Consider the following 23,405-nt stretch of genomic DNA (forward strand, 5'->3'; position numbering starts at 1 on the left):
AAGAAGAAGAAATTAGGAACGAGAAAGACTGACTTTACAGCCGATGTCAGTGTGTGAGAATGTGATAGTCTGGTGAAGGAAAACATTCAGTTGTTGTATTTGGTGAAGAATACCAGAAACTGCCAAGATGACAAAGACAGCTTGAGAACATACTGTGATTCATCTCTTAAATCAGTTATGAGTTTCATCTGGTTTAATGAGGACACCACAGCACAGATTTGAGCAGGTCACCATGGTCTCCTTTTATAGTCGATGACAGTCATAAAGTAAACAAAGCTTAGGACACAGTTTTTGTCATCTTACAGAGGCATCTATGTTTGGTCTGTTGAATTGAAGTCTGACCATCTTAGATGCTACTACTAAGCTCTGTATTAAAATGCATGGCTGGACACCTCAGAAACAAACTTCTGTTCTGTGAACTAATAAAATATTTTTATTAGATTGGACTATAAATGAACTGCGTCAAGAAATTCATTGATCCATATATAACCTATGCTTCCCTTCTGTCCATAACAGTATTTCAAATTGCACATATTTTAGTAAATGTTCTTAAATATATTTTTTTAGCTGAAAGCTTCCAATTTCTTCATTACCCAAACTTCACTGAAACTTAAGATGTCTCCTTAACTCCTTCACAAGTTTCATCTTAGCTTCCCGAGCAATTTGCATTTCAAACTACCACACTCTCCTTTTGGTTTGGCTCGTGTCCTCTGTCTTGTCAGTCTGGTTCTTGTTGTGTCAACATTCCTAGTCTTTTTTTCATTTCCTTTCATCATCCTGAATGACTTCAATTTAACATCATGATAAGTTTTGTAGTCCCTAGCTTCTAGTCAGGCTAGATTTTCACTGCATAAATATGACCATAATACAATTGAAAACGGCACCAGAAATTCTTACATGACATAGGGATTTCTATTAATCACTGCAGGTCTTCATAAATACATTATTTTTATTCATAGTTTTAACAGCCTCGTGGATTGTTTTCCAGATGATTCATGGGATAAACAAGGACGTATTTTGTACTCTTTTGCAGCCCTAAAGAAGCTGAAATCTAATTAAAAGACAGTGGTATATCAGCAATATGGGCTGATGATAGCAACATAAGGCTATAAAAAAAAGGTTTTGATTGACTTGGTAGAGAAGAGAGGCTCTATTTTACATACATTAGAGAGATGTTACTAGTAACGGATAAGACGGACTAAGAGACTTCCCTAAGGTCGTAGTTCATAGTAATTGAAAGGAAGAGACACACTGTCAACTTGTGAGTAACATTTAGCAGAGCATGTTGGAAAGAAATGGCATTTCCCATACCATTTGTGTATTTTCATCTATCCTCCACCATACTTGAGTTTTATGCCTGAATAAATCATTGTGGAATGGAAGTCCCAACAGCAGGAGAATGATGAATGGGAAGGCAGAATTTGAGTGAAAATGAGCTAATCTCCCCAACACATTAGAATAATAATTCTTTGTCAAGCCTAACATTCAATGAAAAATGACTCTTGCCAACACATTAGTCTAGAAAAGGAGGTTTTGATAATACAGAAGTGTAATGCTAAGACATTCATCTTTGAAACGATGGAAAGTGAGAGGATTAGAGGATCACTTAGAATAATTCAGATGAAATGAAATACAGTTCACGGCAAGAGCTAACACAATAGCCCCAATCAAATATGATTTAGGCACAGTTAGAAGTAGTACTCTAATTACCGCCAATTGATTTAACTAAACAGTTTCTTGCAACTCTGCTAGAGAGTGAAAAAAGGGATTTTTCTTTCCCCTGCAAAGACAACCATCTTTTCCCAGTGGTATCTTGGTGACAAGGAAGAGAAGCAATAGTCCAATTGGGAAGCTTTTAAGGAATAAGACAGTTTGCCATCAGTAAGCTATCTGACACAGAAATTCATTTACTAGAAAGTGTCTTGGGATTGTATCGAACAAATGTGTCCTTAAACACTGAATGTGTGTTACAAAGGAGAAGATAAATGGGGGACCTTTCTTGTTTTTAGCCACTTCCGAGTTTGTTTTTTTTAGGTAACACCAAGTTGTGAAACCAGTTTAGGTGCTGTGACAACTTCCCAGAGGCTAAATGGTTTGAGTGTGGACTTTATCACTATTGACACTAAGTGCCCTGAACTGTTGGAATTCCTCCAGGAAATTTAAAATACTTACAAGGAGAGAGGCAAAAAAAAAAAACACAAAACAAACAAACAAACAAAAAAACCTGGAGTCCTAATTGTCCCCTTGTGCACACAGTTTAAACTAACATATCTTATATAATTTATAGGAGACAGATTGATGGTTCTGCATGTACCCAAATGAATGGTGAGTGTCTGAGAGTGGGATAAGGTGGCAGAGAGATGTGAGACTTTTGTTACAGACCTGTAGCATCTAAATGCACAACATATTTGTTGTGCATGTCTAGACATAATTATGCCCTTCACAACATGGAGTCCAGCTACATTCAAACTTCAGAACAATAAGCAATCTGAATTTTTATTTCCACCTCTAAGTTGGCAATAACTGATGAGAATGATCTGAAAGAACTTCATCTAGAAGAAGCAATTTTGAATGTTTGTAGCATTAGTTGAAAAAGCTGCTCAATTTCTTAGTTTCAGTGATCTGGAAGATTTGCACATGCCTATTATGATTGAGAGGAAGAACCAAATACCTTCTTCAAGGGATACTGACTACTTCATTTCAGGATATCAGGCCTTGGTGGACTCAGCAGTGGATACATCATCAAAAGGATTTGAAAATCATGAAAGAATTTAATCATGATGTTGTGAAGATGTAGGGATGCAATAGTGCTTACTGCTGTGCGATATTTGCAAAGAAGAGCAGAAAAATAAAGAAACTCGGTGTTCTCTGTGAAGTGAGTAGCAAGAAGGTAATAGTACTTCAAGAAAGGTATAAAATGGGAGAATATATTTTTTAACATAAGATCCTGGTGGTAACAATTTAGAGTTCAAGAAGTGTCTCCCTGGACTCAGTTTTATCTTTGTTCTGAGTTGTCTGAATCTTGCTGAACTCATCCTTTGGGAAGGGCAATTGGCATGGTCCTCAACCTTCATTCCAGATTAGCCCAGTTTTTCTTGTCTTTGTAAGTAGTTACAGCCAATCTACATTCAAACAAAGGTACTCTTCCAAATAATTCGACTGCCAGAAGCCAGATACAAATGGCAATCATTTCAAGGCTTATAGTTACCTTAAGTGTTTCCTTTTAAATAAGCAGGAAGGTAGTTCGAAGAGGTTGGCACCCCTGCTTTAAGCACAATATGAAGTAAAGATCAAGATAATTTCTAAATTGTTCTAATCTCATGCCTCACTGCTTTAAAGGAGCCCTTTAAAGTCAATTTACTCTTTGACCATTGACTAAAATCTAATACCTTTGGCAGCAAATGAGGTGTGAAATGCTGTCAAAAGCACCTCAATAAAACCTTGTGTGGTAAGTCTGTAGAGAAAGCTGTAACTTCTCAACTGGTGGCTTTAAAAAAATACAGTTTTGCAGTGAAAGTTATTTGCAGGGAAAGGTATTTGCAGCATCAACTACACCTTAGAGTTTGAGTCTCTATGTGATGACAAACAGGTTGATGTATTGTTATCAACACATAGTTTTATTTTTTTGACCTCGAGAATTATATAGGCAATCTGTAACAGTAATACTTTATAAACTTAGCCTTCTGTTTCCCATAATCTCTTCTGTTAAGAGATTATATTAATATCTCAGATGTATTTGCATTATTTTTCATAGCAAATAAAAGTACATGCCCTCTTTTCAAAGCAGATATCAAGTAATTGAATGTAGGTAGCGAAATTCGGGACTGAATTTCCTGGTTTTCTCTACAGCTAGAAATACCTCATGGGGCTGCAGCAAGCACTGTACATGTGTATTTGCATGTAACATGGCAAAAGATTGGCTTTTGTATGCAGGAATTCTGCATTCTTTGTTCAGCCTTTCACTCAAAATTTAATTTGTGACTTAGCATATTCTCTGACCTACTCAGTTTTTGCAGCCCTGAAACGTGAAGAATAACACTTGTCTAGAGATGTTCTAGAGACGTTCTTTTGTTAATTTTACTGAGTTATATATATAAATGCAAAAGCTGAAGGTATCTGAAAATCAAAATCATCATCAAGAATCTTCAATTTTTATTTTTATTTTAATTACAAATGAAATTATATTTTTAATTTTCTTGTCCTCTGAACTGGAATATTCTCTTCTTTCTCAAGAATCAAAAGAAAATATGATTGAAAACTTACTTCCTTTCCCCCTCTCTGCTTTATTTCATATTTCTTCTTCCTTTATACAGGTCATTAGCATTTTATACCTCTTTCTGAATTATTATTAGATCTTTGGATGTAAGGCACAATGTAAGCATGAAGTACTAGCTCATGTATAGTACAATTATAGTATCAGGCAGAACTCAATAAGCAGAGGGCAAATCTGATAATGCCTCATATTCTGTCAGAATAAGGAAAAAGTACATGATAAAAAAGCTTAGAGGTGACCCACGGGGAAAGTAATAACTTCTAACAAATCTGACATTTGTTCCCAGTAGAAAAATAATGAATTCAAGAGAAAGATGAAGAGAAATTAAAGAAAAAGCTAGGTCTTGTAAAATATTTAGAGTGATGAATGTGGTTTGTACTGAAGAAAATAGGAGTTTTTACTGAACTAGCGTTTTACTTTTTGGTTTTTGTGTCTATTCAGATAAGAACAGGACTTACAGAATTAACAGAATTCATATTTCTGTCTCTTTGTCAGCAAAGTCAACACAAATTTTATAGCTGAATTGAAATACAGTTGTGGGTTTTTTCCCCTTTCTAGGTTGCTTCCATATCTGAACAAATACAAATGGTAGTGTTTGAAAAACACTGAACATGGTATTTCTTTTTACACTGAACATGATCAAATGTGTCTATTGAAATTGCTTTCTGATTTCCTACAGCACACAGTAGATTAAATTCTCCTATGTAGCTCAGATGTCTTAACTGAGTTCGAAGATTACAAGGTGATAGACCAACTATTCTGAGAAAGCTTATGAAACTAGGAACTGCTTTTTCTGCTGAACAAAAAGAAAACTTCTGTCAGAAGCCTTCCAAGAATATGCTAAACATGATATACCCTGAAAGACAAACTGCAATAACCCAGGTCCAGGAGGAGGTACAAAGCACAAATAGAAAGGAGCCACAGAGTCTCGGGGGAATTGGCTGGGGCACTTAGTAATAAAGTTCTTGTTCCCTCTTTTTCCTTACAAAGACCCTTGGGGAGTGCAAAATAATCTACTGCAGTGATATTTTTCATCCTCACTAGGTCCTTCTATGCTTTCCACTTACTCTGATTTCATACTAGTGTTGATTTAGTGAGAAACTTATTTTGTACAAACAAGTGTAATGAGGACTAAGCCAACTTTCACACCCTCACCTAAACTCCAATGACTTTTTACACTCTGACAACCACCTTGCTTTCAGTGAAAGATACGTTTAAATTGAAAAGTATAGATAGGATCATCAGGAATCACTCTGTGCTTTGTAAAGTTCTGCAAAAAAACTGTCACAGGAGGAAACCAAAAGTAGAAGTCTTTTTCAGTCAGAAAAATGATAATTTAAGGAGGAGCCGGAGAAAGGCTGTACATATATCTAAGTGTGTTAATTAAGTAATATTGCTTCCTACATCTGAGGCAAAAAGGAAGTGGATGTCAGTTACACCACTTCACAGACCAGCTGCTCATATTATAGTTTGTATCTCAGTTTATGAAGCTCCCTCACAGCATTAATCCTGTTTTGTCATTCCTACTCATATCACCTTAAATGTGGTCTGAACATTTTTCCATCCCTTCTCTTAGTACAATTTCAGACTGATTCAGCACATGCTTCACTTTTGAGAAGTTGGCGAACCTAATACATAGATCCCTGGCTGCACTAGATAGAAAAGACCATTTAGGTCATGTTGCCATTTTTCTATCCCATCCTTCTGGGTCTCCAGAACAACTCCTCTCCTATTTTAAGTTTCCCAAGTGATAGCATTTCTAGTGCTGCCTCAGTGAAGATGTTTTACAATCTGTCAAATCTTAACAGTTGGGAACCATTCCCAAAATTTAGATGACATTTTATCTGTTATAAATTCACTCAGTTGTTCCAGATTCATATTTCTAAAGCATGGAATTTTTATATTTTCTTCTAATACAGTCAAACCATTTGAGTCTGACTCTGGCAAATTCTTTCATTTAAGTCCTTTTGAAGGATTAATCCATTACACGTATTAGGTTAGCCATCTTGCTAATCTATTAAGCTAATGCTTACATATGACAACATAAATAGATGCCCCATGGGGAATTATGGATTCAGTTTTCTTCAAGTTTATGTCAATATATTTTCCCCAAGTAAGTACTATTTACTTTATCATTTATCCCAGAACCAACCAGTTCTGTTGTCTTCTGATCACTTTTTCTTCACTTTTTTTTAATGTCTCTTTTCCTTAGTATTTCTTTTGTAGTTTTTGTAGGGAGCTTTAAACAATATGTTGTTTCCTTTTCTTCCATCTGTTCAAGATTTCACAGAATCATATATTATCCCAAGTTGGAAGTAACCCATAAGGATCATTGAGTCCAATCCCGGGCTCCACACAGGAGCACCAAAAATCAGACCACATGTCTGAGTGCCTTGTGCAACACTTCTTGAACTCTGATGATCTCAGTGCTGTGACCATTTCCTTGGGGAGGCTGTTTCAGTGCCCAGCCTCTCTCTCTCAGTGAATAACCTTTTCCCTATATCTAACATTAATGCCCTCTTTATTTCAATGAAGTTATTCTTTTCTGTTTTAGACCAAAACTAGGATTTAGAAAATAAAATTAAAAAATCATCCAATCTTATACTAGAATGTAAGAAAATTATCTGCGAAGCCTGACTGAATGCTAATTGAACCATGCTGCCCTTTGGGCTTATAGGCTTTTACATGAGATCTTTGCTTTCCCTTCTCAACCTTTTGAATTTCTCATAGCTACATCTGTCATGATGAAATCTATGTGTTCTCCACAGTATAACAAAACTGTAATGTTTCCTCTTCTACGTCTGCCTCACAAAGTGAAATACAATAGGACCTATGACAAACTCATTCACTGTTCAGTAAATGCCTCTACATAATGTGATATACTGCATGCCTGCCAATAGGAATATATTTTGGATGTAAGGTAATAATGAGACATTTTATTGAGCAAGAAATGTGGTAGATTAAGCTTCTTTAATACTTGAACACATGCCTAGATAGCTCTGTTTCTCTAAAGAATTCAGACCAATCTCAAATTGGCATTTAGTCGCCCAATCGTGTATTGCATTTTATCATTACTATTTATTATTAACTTCATGCACTCTTATGAGTTTGTTACAAAAAGATAGAAAAGATACTCTTTAAGTTATGTAACCAATTCAATTTTTCTACTATCATTGCTCTTCTACAAAGCTGTCCACTTCATTGCAGCATGCAGTGAGGAGCTGAGATGGGGTGTAATTTTTAGAGAGTAAAATATAATCTCACACTCACTTTTTTTTCCTTTTTTTTTTTTTCTTTTTCTTTTTCTACTCTATCACACTGGGTTATTGGCTCCAGTTTTAATGACATCGGTCTAAAGGAGCATCTGAAGGCTTATCATAGTACCAATAACAGAAACAGAAGCCAGAAAGTGCATGCATTAACAATTTCATTTATATTACTTCTACTTTTCTATATGATTCTATGATATAAGCACTCTGCCCATGTTATTGTCTGCTTTTTTCTTTTTTTTTTTTTTTTTTTGTTTGTTTGTGTGTGTGTACGTGTGTGTGTGTGTGATTATTAGGAATAGATTACTGATGATTCCTGAATTAAACTGTTGAGATTTAAAGTATACTACCTATAAATACTTGGCTTAACTTACTGTGTATGTAAGGTATGCTTCCTCTACATATTTGAACGTAATAGCATTCAACCTCCCTTACCACTGTTGCCCTTTTAGTCTTGCTGTTGTATCTTCTGGTTCACATAAATGCAGAGGTAGACAGCTTATAGAGCTGACACCACTTGGTATTCAGCAAAAATGTCTGTGTACAGAGGAGAGATTTGATGTCAGTACAGTAATCTGCATTTTGACATTAATGTTTGAGATTGAATCAAGGGTGAAGTTTAAGGAAGGATCTTACAATAACTTTGATTTCTATGGCGGAGCTTCAAAGATCAGAAACTGAACCCTTTTGGGAAGAAATTAGGGAAGAACAGCTTAGTTCCTCACCCAAAGCACTCTAGCTGCAAATGGGCATGCAGACCACGGTACTTGGCAAGAGTAGGGTAACCAAAAAGCCCTGAAATATGAAGAGTATGGACACAACATCCTTAAAAACAACCAGTGTTTACTGCTGCTCCAAATTATTTTCTAAAGTAGAAACAGAACATGTTTCTGGTGAAAACTGGTCAGAATTTCTATCTTCTACATGTCAAAAGTGCTCATGAAGCTTAGGTGCATGACCTTCTTTCGAAATTCCTTGCTTTCTTGCACCAAGTAACATCTGTTCCTTTGCTCTCAAAAAACTCCAGACAATATCATTTTACTCTCTGAATGAAGCATTTGGTTGAATAGGTAAAATCCCCCATGGATATTAGAGTCTGTAAGAAAACAAAATCATAGAATCACAGAATCATTTGAGTTGGAAGGGACCCCTAGAATTCCCTTTAAAGAGATCTCTCAAGTCCTTTTCGAGGTATTTCATGTTGGCAAGACAATGTCAGGGAAAAATTGGGAATCAGACCTTAGTGTCCAGCATAGGACTAAGATTTACCAATAGGACAAACTGCAAAGAGACATGTGGGGCACTCTGAAGTTCTGCTGATACTGGAAGAACTGGGAAAAGTAGTATATTTTTCATAATTTCAGTAGTTACAGAGGGTTTTATCTCTATACCCAGAGATGGGCATTTTTGAAGTAGCACAATATTCCAGTAATGAAACCTGTGCCTGAAAAGCACATAACAGCCAGGTTCTGAGAGTGTTTTATGTGTCTCCAAAACAATATCTGCATTGGGTGCTTTGAAGCTCAGTAACATATTCCCCATGAAAACTTTTTTTATGAAAATATTCTGCCAAATATTCTCTTTGGCCACAGTCTTATATGAAAGCATTTTTAAGCTGGAGTTATTTGGAAGTCATAACATCAGTGTTATGACTGCAGTGATATAAATTAGTGCTTTGCCATGGGGATAAAGAAAAGAGGAACTATTTTTAAAGAGGCAATGTGAGTAGGATACAGTGTTGCCCTGCCAGCATTGCTCAATTCTTTTCACTAAATGCTTGAAAAAAGGGGGAAAAAGGAAAAGAGAAGGGGAAAAAAAGGAGACATGGAAAGAAAAAGCCACATAGCTTAATTTGATTTTCAAAATCATAAAGAAATAAGGTACAATGAACAGGAAAAATTATGTTAATCCTATCAAATTCAGCAGTAGTAATCAGGTCCAACGTATTTATTCCCAAGAAAGTACTGCATATACATTTGCCCTGAACACGTAATTGGACACAATACCATCATTTCCTGAGCTAAGGGCTGACAGTGCTTATTTATACATGTTGAATGCCAAATGGCATAAGGATATATGGTTATTTTGTATAATTTTGCTAGCAAAGTATCTTGAAACTTCCTTTGTCTGTTTAAAAAATGTCCTAATCCCTCTGTTCAGAAGAAAGAGTCAATTAATAAGTTTATGTTTGAAATATTCACTTTTTTAATGTGAAATATTAGTTCTAGTCTTTTCTTCTATAGATAAAACATTTGCTTATAAATATTTTCAAGATTTATATTACAGAAACTTTTGAGTACTTTTGCAGAAGGGGCCAAGAATTCTATTTGATACAGTTCTGTTTGCACTAGATGTCAGTCAAATTCTCTTACTCTTGCTAAACTGTTATATGAATAGGGAATGGGAGATTAAATTGTTGATACAGTGGAACAAAGCAGGAGAAGACACTGAATGTTTAATACACTGGCAGCAGGACTTTAGCAACAGTTGCCTCATTGAATAAAATAGCTGGCTATCCATATATTTATTCTGGCATACAATTATTTCACAAAATTCAGATTAGTTTCTTAGCTCTTGGAAAGAGCTACTGGAATGGCCTTAAGCAGAAGAGTCCTGCTACATTCTTGTATCCTCTTGGTGTGATTTTTGTAGCTTCTAGCAGGATGAAGATTTCCACAATCATCTAGGCACCTAGGTTGAGACCTTGATTATCATGGCTCAGGTGCTTTATCATCTCTGGACTCCTTCCCACAGCAGTAGGTAAAGAATCATAGTGTCATAGAATAGCTTGAGTTGGTAGGGATCTGAGGGATCATCAAGTTCCACTCCCCTGCCACAGGCAGGGTTTTCAGCTGCTAGATCACGTTTTACATCAAGTTGCCTAGGGCCCCATGCAGCCTGGCCTTGAACACCTCCAGGAAGGGGGCATCCACAACATCTCTGGGCAACACATCCCAGCACTTCACCACCGTCACAGGGAAAAAGAAAGAAGGCTGTGGCAGTTTTTGTGGGTTTTCTCTGTTGTGTTTTTCTTGCTGTTTCTGTTCGTTTGTTTGTTTGTTTTAATATAGGCTTTCTTAGTTCTGATTTATGTTTATTTATATGTGATGAAGAGGAGACAAAGAGGTGAATATTTCACCTGGAACAGAATATGATGAGTTCCATTCTTTTTTGCTGCCACCATCCTACAGCCCTCAAGAAACAAACCATGATTAGAGAGTTCACACAAGTCTGTATCTCTGAGAAAGGGTAAAAAAAAAAGTAGATCCTCATTTTGAGGGAGATCCACACTAATCATGAGCACAGCAGTGCCAGAAAAATGTCAGTACTGTCACATTCTCAAACTGAGAAAGTCTGAGTGCTTTTAAAGCCATGGTCGCCAAATACATCCATTTTACTATGTTGTTTGAGTATATCATAGATTGTATTCCAGCAAGGATATTTGTAAGATCCTTTTCCTCAATGTTTTAAATACTGTTACAAGTGAAGTTTATCCCAGATGAAGCTTATTAAGTAGATTGCATGATGAAAGTCTTAATCTATTGTAGTAAGGTATAAGGTTGGCCTATGGTGACAGTCCCAGAGTAACATCACTCAGGTAAAAAGATAAGGGAGATATTTATACCACATATATTGACACTTGAGTTTAGCTATTGCTTCAAATGAGCCTTCTAGAGAAAATTATCCTTCTACACTGGATATTTAAGGTTGTGAAAATTCTATTCAACACACCTAAGCTGAGAGTAGAAAACTAGACAGGTTAGTTTATTACAAAAATACTAGAATCTACCTCTAAACCACAGACTTCATTAGACACTATTATTCTGAAGTCAGACTGACATTTTATTTTTCATTTCTCTTTAATCGTTTTTCTAAATGCCATAAAATAACCTGAAAAACAAAGATATAGTTGCATATAGTTGCAAAAGAATAAGGGTAGCCACCAGTGTTACTATCCTATACTTTCCTATGAAAGCAAGGACTGAAAAAAAATGTAAAATATCCAAAAAAAAACAAAATAAAACAAACAAGCAAGAAAAACAGAGAGAGAAAGAGAGAAAAAGAAAAATTGTCAGCCATGGATTTCTGGATATTAATGCTCTTTCTCATTACAAGCAGGTAGAAGTACTGCTCTAAACAATGGCCAAGGGTAGGCCTCAGAATAATTTGTATTCAAATGTTTTACAGTTCAAAGATTTCTTGCATAGAGGATTATGCAAAGTAGATCTGTGCCTATTCTTTACTCAGTAAATAGGTTATATAAATTTTAAGTGGTATTTCACTATGCATTCCATTTCGCTGACCAGTAAGGTGAGGACATATACATAATATTTCCTTGGAACAGATTTGAGTATGTCATCCAAAATAAGTTCTTCTTTGCCGTGAGTAGATATGGGGGAAACATTCTCTTCCTTTGCAGCTAGCTAGACGGGGAAGAAACCCAAGTTACATCTAATGCTTCATCCAAATTAGGGCAGTAGGAGACCCCAGTGTTTTATGTTAGGGGTTAGAACTGAAACAAATCTTTCTACACATAACTTCACAATGCATTGATCCAAAGGCTTGACATATAAAACTTGGATTAAAAAAGAATTTCAGAAACTTTTTGAAGCTAATTGTGATTCTGAAATCCAAAATTGATTTGAATCCCTTCTCCATTCCCCAGGTGATCGTGCCATACTTAAGATCTCGCTCCTGGAAAGCAATCAGAGTGAATTGAGTTTATCCTCTCCTTATTGTGTCATATATTTGGTCTTTAATCACCTGTCTGGGCAACAAAACAGCTAACATTCTGACACTGAGCATCTAGTTCTCAGCTGTCAATTCATTACCAGGGAAGAAATAAAAAGTAGTTTTATTTTCTGGATATTGTTTCAGCCTCTGGAAAATCAGATGTTTCTACTTTGGGTATTTACTGGTGAGATCTTCAAAATATAACCTTGGGCAAATCTCTATGTACAGTCCACATCTTACTGCTGTAGCTTAAAATGGGAGAACTAACATTTCATTTTGTCGCTGCCTTCTTTACCCCCACTTAAAAGCAAAATCCTCTATGAATCTATTCTATGACATCTAATGATCAGAGAATCATTTGAGTTGGAAGGGACTCTTAAATATAATCTAGTAAAATTCCTCTGCAATGAACAGGGACACCTATAGATAGATCAGATCTCTCAGTGGCCTCTCCAGCCTGACCTTGAATGTCTCCAAAGACAGGGCAGCCACCACTACCCTTAACAACCAGTTCCAGTGCCTCAGCACCCTTACCATAAAACACTTCTTCCTTATATCTAGTCTAAATCTCTCTTTCAATTTAAAATAATTTCTACTTGTCCTGTCACAAAAGACTCTGATACACAGTCTGTTCCCTTCTTTCTTATTATATGTCCCCATTAGATGTGCTGAGAGCCAGGTCTCTTATGGTTGCAGCAGATACTTGTGCATTGTGAAATACAAGTAATTAAGCAGTTCTTCTATTTGAAAGACAAACAATATCCACCACATTCTGCTGCTGTTTAAAAGATTTATTCTTTTTCAGATAGAAACTGTAAATGTTATTTTTTGCCTTAAGTCAGGAATCTTTTTTACTTTGTGGAAAAGAGGATATGTGCTGTCTTGGAGTTATCAGTATATTTATATTAGTGGATGGAAAGAGATGTTCATAGACAATGTAAAACACTTTTCTACCTGCTAGGATAATATGTGAAAGAAGTGTAAAAACTCTGAGGTTTAGGTGAATCTATCACATTTCCAACTTAATGACAGCATTTCCCTGCCAAGTGCCAACTTATGTGTCTCACTGTAGAAGTTTCTGCTATTGAGCAGCTGATATTGAGTGACCCTTAAAACAAGAATATTGCAGAGGGGGAAGGTTTCTTTTTATTTTATTTTATTTTTTATTTTTTTATTAGCTCCCACACCAAGACCATCATATTGAATAGGATATCACAATTGCAATAATTGAAGCTTTACTGTTAGGAGTTTCCAACTGGAAGAGATAATAGGAACAACTTTCACTTAGACAAGATAACTGTGTAATTCTATTCCTTGGATCCTCTCCTCTCCATCCTCTCCACACACGAGTAATCAACTCATGTTTCCCCTCACACTCTATAATTTCAAGTGTTCTTTAGTTTTAACTGAAAGTTACTATAAAATGTCCCTCTGCTCAAATCATGAACTAGTTTAGTTTCAGACCTGAGTCTAGATGGAGCTGCTTGGAAACACGGAGCCATGCTGGGCTGTAATTCCATCACGATCAGTACTGAGCCCTGCAGGAAGTAGAGGAGCCAACTACTGTGATTTTGGCCATATTCTGTTCACTGAAGAATTAGGAATTTATATGCCTTACCTAGCTTTTCCCAAGTTTAGCTCCTCAGCACTTGCTTTGTAACAAATACATCCAGAATTTTCCATACTAAAAAATGATGAATAACTTCTTATCAGAAGGAGTGATCAGGCACTGTAAGGGGCTGCTCAGTTGGTGGTGGAGTCATTGTCCCTGGAGGTATTAAAGAAATGTACAGATTTGGCACTGAGGGACATGGCTTAGTGGGCATGGTGGGGATGGGTTGATGGTTGGACTAGATAATCTTAGAGGTCTTTTCCAACCCTAATGGTTCTGTGATTCTATGAAAACTGGAGAATATCACACAGTATTCCATAGCCTGATATCTAAGATTAGTTTTTGACCAGAGGCAGCCTTATCCCAGTACTTTACACTGACGTGACCCTAAACATGGGTGGATAAGCATAGGATGTGGTGGAGATGGGGACTTTCCACAATTGCACCCAAAAGGAACTAGGCACTGCTCTTGGATGTTTTCTGTAGTAATCCTGAGAAAATCAGTTTGAACTCAGTAAAAAATACTGTATATTACATATATAACTTACTTAGCATGACATTTTCATCTATATATCAATTTTTAACAATTATGAAACAATAAAATATTCAAATAAATTTTATCATACAAGTACCTAAGTACAGGAATCTGGAGCTAGTTTAGGATAAGCCATGTTTTTTCCAGTTCCAGTTCTAAAGATATGTGTACCTCTTACAAGATCTGTGTTGTATCTGCTAACCACGTGTGTAGATGTTTCAAGCACCTTAGGGCATCTCAAATCACAACGGATACAGTTAGGCAGTTGAACTGAGCTCTACATCTCTGTTTTCCCTCATCACTCTGACCTGATCAGCATAATGCTGAAAACTAAAAAATGCTGCTGTAGTGAACATAACAAGCAAAGGATCGTATAAATTTCTTCAGGAAAAAAGAAAAAGCGGTATGCATTAAGCCATCAACTTAGGCATGTTTCTATTCATCCAGGATTAATTATTCTCATTTGTGTACTTGTCACTGTAGCATACAGGACTATTTTCATTTAGAATGTGAGCAAATAAATGCCCTACCTCTTATTTTCTACTTGTAATGGAAGTCTTCCCATTCACTGGAACTCCAGAGAAATTTAGAGGTATGTATTCCCACATCTCTGATATTTTCTGTCAGCTCCATAGAAATGTACTTTTCTTTAATATGGACATTTTGATTAATTTTAACCCATTTTTTCTTTACCACAAGAAGTTCAGATCCAACAGTGAAGATTGCAGCTTAAAGCAAGAAACCCTAAAAGCAACTGTGGGAGACATCAAGAAATGCTCTACATTAAGGGAGGAGGAGACTGAATTTAGATGGAGAAGACAAGGAGGTGTGCATTTCCAGTGATTGTCAGTCTTCTAAACCAACATCCAAGTGCTATTTGTCCATTTTCTAGACAAAAAATCCCTTAACCACTAGCACAAACAACTTATTAAAGCACTAGATATGCTCTCAGCAGAGCTGGAGTGAAACCCGTGAAGCTGTTGACCTGCTTGACAGATGCACTGTAGCCTAGGTCCATCCTGGGGTATGCGAACAGTTTCTGGAATATTAAATAGAAGCAGAGAAACATTACCATCTCCATGTTCATTTTTTATCCCTTTCTTTTCATAGTGTTCCTAAAGTTCTTTTTCTTAAACATAAGAGGTTTTAAGCAAATCAGGTAAATCACAGCCTAAATGTTCTTCTGTCCATTGTTGAGGGAATAAATAAATAAATAAATAAATAATGGGCTACCAGCTGAGGTGCATATTTCTCTATAGAACTCTTAGATGAGAAAAACTGAGTCCTGGTCATCGTGGTTTTGAAAGCTTTAAATGTTTTCAGGGTTACTCAGTGGAAAATCGTAAGTTATGAGATTCTTAATTCTATTTTCAAGGATCTAAAATGGAAATTTGGCACCAGGTAATTTCCAGGTCCTTTCTTAGCTATTAGTTTTTCTGGGCATATGTCTTCATTAACAGAATAAAAATGACAGTACTCTCCAGCACCATCAAGATGCTGTGAAGATAATTACCTTACAAATTACAAGATGATACAACACCACATAAACAGAATCATGTCTGGCATACTTTAGGTAACCAGTAAACTATCTCCTCATCAAAAGTATTTATATGATGTGCTGGAAAATTATTAAAGGCTTCTAAAATGTGACATTTCTCTTCTCCCTCTGGCTATCAGTTTTAAAGACCACAAGTCCTCTGCATATTCTCTGCTGGTCGGTGTACTAATTTATTTCAGCCTTCATCACAATGCCAATCTATTCCTTATCCCATCTTCCTTCATTATTTTATGCACACAAGGATTGCCCAGTGGAGAAATGATATTGACTCAGGCTACCTTGCCAAGTCCCCTGCGTTCTACATGGTATGCCTCACAGGGGGTAAAGAGAGAAATTTCAAGGGAGATTTAAGGAAAAACGAAGGAGAGAAAAACATTCATATTACATCTTGTCAATTTTGAAGCGCCGTAAAAGAAAACAGGCTAAAAGATTTTTTAACTAAGAAAGGAGAGAAGGTGTAAGAGAGGTTATGTGATCTTTCATGAGCTCTTTAACACACTAGCACCACTGTAATTTCTTTCATCTCTTTTATCTTTGTGTTACCTATTTGTTATTCCATCAACTCTGCAGACTATAGAAGCAGATGATAGACAAGTCTCCCATTTAGTTGTGGAAAACCTGTGCTTCTCTCCCATTATATTAATGTTTTCAAGTCATAGCCATCAGTCTGCTGGTAGTTTTTACACTTTTAAAGTAAATTTTCTCCCTCATTAAGATATCAAACTAACATTGTAAAGGAGAAACTTAGTACATCTAATGCCCATAAAGTATTTAGACAGAAAAGTGTATAAATTATGTCTAATCAGTTCTGGTGTTAGCAATTGATTAATTCGTATTCTAGCAGTTCCAGATATTTAATACTGTCAATCATTTATTTTTCTTTCAGTTAACAAACAAGTTCATTAACTCTGTTATCTTACCTGTTCCAAAAACATTGAACACTTCAAATTACAATTCCCTCCAAGAAAGGAGAGAGGATTAATTTCATTTCTGGTTGAATGCTTCATCCAATGTTTTTGGAACTTAGTCCAGTTTAAACGCTCATTAGAGAATTAAAATCATTGTGCAGTGATAGCCAAAACAAAATGGTGAGTATGGTAACCTTTGTATTATTGGACAAAGAGTGTTGATGGAAACTCATAAATATGTTGCAAAATTGGGTCAAGGTGATCTAGGAAAGTCTAGCTGTTCATGGCAGCCTAGGAAGACATTTCTTCTGTATTCTAATGAGGGTGGACATTACAAGGTCAAAACCAAAGCACAAAATTGTTCTTCTTCATTCATAAACATTACCTGAAACAATCTGCTGGATGCTCCAGAATTTATGTTATTTGCAGTATCTAAAGATAAATTCAGAGACAGTTTTGTTTTTCATTTTTTTACATCTGTTGGTTATTTAGTTGTTTATTTTTTCTATGGAGTCATTTATTTTCCTCATTCTTTCCAAGGTCATGTGAAGGTTAGCTCACCTAATGCAAGAAATTACTTCAGTTTGTTTCAGCTGTTTCCTTTAAAACAGACCAAGCAAACCAACGACTTCTAGAAATCCACTCGTCCCTTCCTGTATTCATACTGAGAAACAGACTTGCTCAACAAATAGCTCCAATTTATGTCTATCATTCACAGTGTAAGGTAGTTGTCAGGATAGGAGAATATGATATAATACAGCTCTGTCTGCTCTGTTTCCTGTGCTCCAGGGGCCTTATGTGTTGTTATTGACCTTGGCAGAACTGAGAAGTTTTATTTAGTGTTGCTGTTTTCTTCACTGAAGTTTACATATTTTAACTGACTCAGAAGATGTGTGTGTGTTTCAGACAATAAACGACTTCAGGCATTCTGATTCTATCAGTCAATGAGATATATCCTTCCTTGCTCTGAAGGCTACTACATTTTATAGTGAAACAACTGAAGGTATTATATCCTGGCTGTACTATTCTGTAGATGCATGTTGCCAGGATAAATTGGAAATGCATATTCAACCCTCTTATTATTATTATTATTATTATTAAAAAAGACTTAAAGATTTTTTGTTACTATGAAAGCCCTGCTTTCTACCCATAAAATACTGTGTTGATTCAGTGTACAAGTAGATGACTAATTCTCAGAGAAAATGTTCTTTTTTTTTTTTTAAGTAGTAGAGATTTGCTAAAAGAAATGCATGAATCCATAAACAGTTTATTGCAGAGGAGTTTGACTAGATGACCTTTAAAGATCCCATCCGACTCAAATGATTTTATCAATCTATGATGATTCTATAATTCTTGTTTCTTTTTTTCTTTAATTATTATTATTACTAATAGAAGCTAAAAAAAAAAGAAAAAAGAAAAAGAAAAAAAAAAAGTACAGAAAAATAACTTCCAATAGTTTTATATGGGAAAACATCTTTCCAGTGATAAAACACTTAGTGCTTGAAGCATCACGGTAGGGATTTCCTAGTTTGAGGAAAGCATAGGACAGCTATCCACGGATCTTGGACATGTATGCGTTTCTAAAATATGCTACTTCCTTAGGGGTCAGATGAGTGCTTGCCCAAGTACTGAATAAGCAGATCTGTAATGACTTTGGAAAAGGAGTTTTTGGCTGGAACAGGAATGTGACTAAATTAACCTTTCTGAATGAAGAAGTGCTTATGAGGCTAATTTCCCTAGAGCTGCCTGGGAATTATAAGCTCCCAAGCTGTTTACAGACTATGAAATGGACAAAGAAAACAATTGGGAAATACATAGAAGAACCTTGCATTTCCTCTTGTTTCTTCAAGGTTTTCCCCAGAGCAATGTTTGGAGCTCTGAGACATGACCCATAAAGCAAACAAATAAGCACAAGCACTTACAGCACATATTTTTCCAATGCAAGCATAATTTCAGGTTTGGCTGCACGTTTGCTTGTAATGAGCTTATTCAGAATGGTTTTAAGCAAACGTGAAAGATGTTAGGTAGCATTGGTCTCAGCAAAACTGTCACCTTCCTTACTTTCTTTTTTTAATCAATCTATTTACCTTCAGCTATCACTGTTTCTGAAGAGGATAGGTGGCAAAGATATTGCAAGGCAATACAACAGTTCTGACAGTTCCTACCTCAGGTGTAATACTGGTCTTTTTGTAGCTGTGAATAGAGGTGAGGCAAGGTCAAGAGAAATAGGAAATACCTTTTATGATATCCCCAAATAAAACAGATGCTTTTAGGTCCTTTTCTTCAGATCTCAGACAGAAGCAGCCTTCAAGCTAAAATTCAGCTTGAAAACAACTGTTCAGAATTTCACTTGGTCTTTCATTTCTCCGAGGCTTTTCTGTATAATTGTATAGCATATCTGGAGATAGGCATGGTACTCCATAGCTTTTCAGCTGTAAAAACTTTCGGGTGAAGATATATTTGTCTTTTGATACTTGGGGCAAATGGCATGATGTTTCACTGTTTGGATCTTTCTCTTTGTCCTATATTTAGCTTTCTCTACTTGCAACAATTCTGAAAACACATCTTTCTTCACTTTGTATTTCTAGTGAAGTGATGTTTCCATCACAGTTGAATCACCATCACAACCAAAGCAGAAAGAACAGAACTTCTGAGTTACGAGTCTTCTGACTTATATGTCTGTTTTGGGTTGAGATTAGTCACTCATAATTTTCTCCATTTACTGAAGAGAGAGTTCAAAGAATTACATCAGACATAGGTGTCTAGATGAAAAAAATAAAGATTACTATCAGGATAGGTTATGTAGCAGACTTCCCAGTTATGTGTACAGTATTTGTTCAGTGATCACCCTAGAGAACTCTAGAAGTCAGTGTTGTATGAATAGCTCTGCAATGGCTTTCAGTAGGATATAATTATTTTTATTAGTAACCCATATAGTGCTACATTTTAGATTTGTGACCAAGATAGTGTTGGTAACACATCAGTGTTTTAGGTGTTCTTTCTCATATTGCCCCTTCTATAAAGTAGGTTTATCTACTTAGTAGGAATATCCTGCCAAAAGGATATTCCATACCCTGTTACATCTAACTCTGCAATAAAAACTAGGAAAGTTTTCTGATTCTCTTCTCTCTCCCGTTGGGACTGGGGAGCAAGTGAGCAGCTGTGTGTGGCTGAGATACTTGCCTTGGTTATACGATGACAGATGCTCACGCTTCTCTTTCAGGATCTGGGAGAATAATAAGATTTTTTTTGTTTCCTCTGCGTATTTTATTTGTTGTGATAGAGTAAATGATAAATATTCTTTCATTGTCTACTTACAGAAAAAAACATGCCCAGAAGGATTTCTAATTATAGGCACAAGACAGATTCCATTCAAAACAAGTCCTGATATGTTCAGCTCTATTTGTGGGACTAGAGGTCTTTGCAGCTGCTTTCATAAATAAAGTCAGCAGAGTTTAATGGATCATAGAATCATAGAATCATAGAATCATAGAATCATAGAATCATAGAATCATAGAATCATAGAATCATAGAATCATGAAGATGGAAAAGACCACTATGATCATCCAGTCCAACCATCAACCCATCACCACCATGCCTAGTAACCCATGGCCCTAAGAGCCACATCTCTTTTCTTGAAAACCTCCATGGATGGTGACTCCACCACTTACCAGGGCAACCTGTTCCAACCACTCTTTCTGAGAATAATTTTTTCGTAATATGCATCCTGATGGATTATCCATATTCTCTTGGGAATAAAAACTGTGATGTATCTGAGGGAATTGTGAGGATATTACCCATATGCTCTTCCTTTTTTCTGTCTTGCTCATAACACAGGTGTTTATCCACAACAAACACAGCACTTGTCTCTTGTATACCATAGTAACCAAAGGAACTATTATGACCACCAAAGTGGTTAAAAATCAAGCTTGTGTTCAGAGCACTCTGGGATGGGTCATAATGTCAGGAATGGGATCATTTGGGAGTAACTTGTGTATCTCAGTATTCATCCCCAAGCCAGCATTTCATGAAGATCATAGGATACCCCTCAGCTTTGTATAAACTATCCATAAGCACTAGAGAAGAAGTTTTGACATTGGAACGTTTGCTGATTAAACACTTGTTTCAATCTTCTCCTGGAGAAAGGGCAGTGGAGCAGATGGTAGCATCTGCTGTTTGTTGCACCTGGTCTACATTTTGCTTGTTGTGAACCCTCCCTCCTCTCCACCCAGCCCCATTTTGAAGTAACATCCTGATAGACTAAATCCACAAAATTCCACTCAGAAGGTCTTGTGATAAGATTAGGAGTCTGAAACTGGACTATAATTTATATTTAGAACAAAAATACTGTGACATGACCAAACTTCTTAGTACCAAATATTTTAAATTCAGGTGACAAAAATAGTCATTATGAATGAATATTGAATCTGTTATAGTTCATTATGAATCTGTTCCTCAAGCTTACTTTCACTGGTACCTTCCCAAACATACCAATAATAATAATAATAATAATAAGAAGAAGAAGAAGAAGAAGAAAACTAATCCAGAATTTTGCTGCCTTTGACTCCCTACAGCCAAGTATCATAACATTGGCTGCCTGCTCAGAGCCCTGAGAGATCATTTCAGAGAATACCTTTCCTAGATTCAGGTTTTGCTGTAAATCTTTTATAACTGCACACAGCAACGACATGCTTCATCCTAAAATTTAGCAGCCCAAAATCTTGATGTTATGCTTTAATCGAACCAAAATTACATTTATTCAGAGCTTGAAATTTCTGATTTGTTCAGATGCCGTTGTTTTCACAAACTAAGCACTTGCTCTCTACTCTTTTTTTTTCTCCTCAACCTTTCCCCTTTGAATTATTTAGCATTTAGAAAGCTGAGCTTTGTCACTTTTATTTCCATCCCCAGTTTTATTACTATCTAAGTGATTTACAAATCAAGCCTTGCATCTAATGGCACTGTGTATTTCCATTTCCAGTGCTCTTCTTTACTGTCGGCTCTTGTTGGATGGGGCAAACTTCAAACACAAATAACCAAAATTAATGTCAAATTGCATCATGTGCAGCTTGAATTTCAATTAAGAGATATGAGTATAAATGCATGTTTTCAGCAAACAGCAATAACACTGAAGCGCCTGGCCCCAGAGTGCACATTACTAGAGAGCATCCTACTCCAGTCAAAGATGCAAGATTTCAAAGTATTAAAGCAAATCTGCTTGGCATTTAGTTAAGGCCAATATGCTGTGAGAATAATCAGTCATAAAGGGCTTCACCTTCTGTATCTACTGCCCCATAGTATGTCAGTGCCTATTTAAAGCCTGAAACACAGCTGTTATTTTCTTGAATAAACTGAAGCAAGAAGGGATAGATCTAGCCCTTATATTCATAACTTGCCCTATATCTGTGGAAGTTTGTATCCAAGGCTTGTGGCTCAGCTTGTCTCTAATTCTGTATTCACTGACGACAGTAGAAACCTGTGTATGTGAAAAAATGATCACAGAATCATAGAATTGTTTGAGTTGGAGAGACCTTTAAAAAACTCCCCTGCAATGAACAGGGACACCTACAGTTACATCAGGTTACTCAGAGCCCTGTCCAGCCTGACCTTGAATGTTTCCAGGGATGGGATATTCATCACCTCCATAGGCAATCTATTACAGTGCCTCAGTACCATTACAGTAAAAATATTCTTCCTTATATCCAATATAAATCTATCTTCTTTTAGTTTGATTGGGAAATGCAGTTATCTAGTCAGAACCTGAAGTTCATCTGGTAATATAGAGAAGCCAAACTTCGCCAGGTTTCTGTTATAATCAGTGGAAAAAATTCGGTGCTTTGAGGGCAGATCCTTTTTATTTTCATGAAGATGTCTAAATGGGTCAATGGGATCACACTCTCACATGCTTTTTGTTCTCCATTGTCCTCAAAAGGTGCCAAGGTAAAAGGTTATATTTAGAGCCTACAAACTGCAGTGTCCCCTTCCTGCTGAAATTTACATGGCTTCAAAAATTGCAGGCAGCTGTATGACCTACATATCCCCTCCAAACAGGAATAGCGCAAGGGAAGCCTAACATTTTGTCTTTCGAATACCTTGAAGAGAAAAACAGGTCCCTTTCATTGGGGGCTGGATAACATTTTGGGTGCTTTACCACAAGAGAAAGAAAACTTCATGCAGCTTACCCATTACTATATGTATACTGCTCGCCAAAGTAAAATATGTAAGTTCCTATCAGCAGGAAAAATAGCTTTGTCTCAGTGACGTACACTCACACAAGGCAGCCAGTAGGTGTCCAGGTTTTGCTTTAAAAAGTTGGATACAGCACTTGTTCGTGCAGCTGCCATCTACAACCCGATGTCCTGCCTGAAACAACAGAATCACAGAATCATAGAATCACAAGGTTGGAAAGGGCCTACAAGATCATCTAGTCCAACCATCCTCCCATTACTGAAGTTACAACAAACCACCAAACCACATCTCTTAGCTCCTCATCCTGATGCCTCTTGAACAATGCCA

The sequence above is a fragment of the Coturnix japonica genome, chromosome 2, assembly GCF_001577835.2.
Source record: "Coturnix japonica isolate 7356 chromosome 2, Coturnix japonica 2.1, whole genome shotgun sequence".
Classification (NCBI taxonomy): Eukaryota; Metazoa; Chordata; class Aves; order Galliformes; family Phasianidae; genus Coturnix; species Coturnix japonica.